A 463-nucleotide genomic window follows, 5' to 3' on the forward strand; every position below is an offset into this window, starting at 1 on the left:
TTATTTAAATGGGAAAATGGAAGAATGGAGGTGTGGTTGGAAGGGGGGATTGGGTGATTGTTGGTTTGGGGCGGGGGGGTGGGGGGGGGGGGGGGGGGGGGGGGGTGTGATGTTTTAAGTTATGGGTATGTATACTTTCTCTTCCGCTAAGTGATCGCCGCCGCCACGGGCCTTGCAACTGGCTTGTGCTTTGCTTGGTTGGCGCGAGAGCGGAGGTGGTTGTCAGGTTAGTAAGGTGAGGTATGCAAGGCAAGATGGAATATCCGCTTTGGATTTGTTTTGCTGTTTCTGTTTCTGTTTTGTTTTGGTCTTTGTTTATTTGCCTTGTTTATGGATGTTATTGATAGAAAGTGATATACGTACTTTCTCACTTGAAACTTTTCCGAGTTTCTTTCTTGGGGATGATAATTCCGTATCATCATATCTTCTCACTGCTCTTCCTCAATCACTCACGAAACGTGCG

Source organism: Tuber melanosporum (assembly GCF_000151645.1).
Source record: "Tuber melanosporum whole genome shotgun sequence assembly, scaffold_33, strain Mel28".
Lineage (NCBI taxonomy): Eukaryota > Fungi > Ascomycota > Pezizomycetes > Pezizales > Tuberaceae > Tuber > Tuber melanosporum.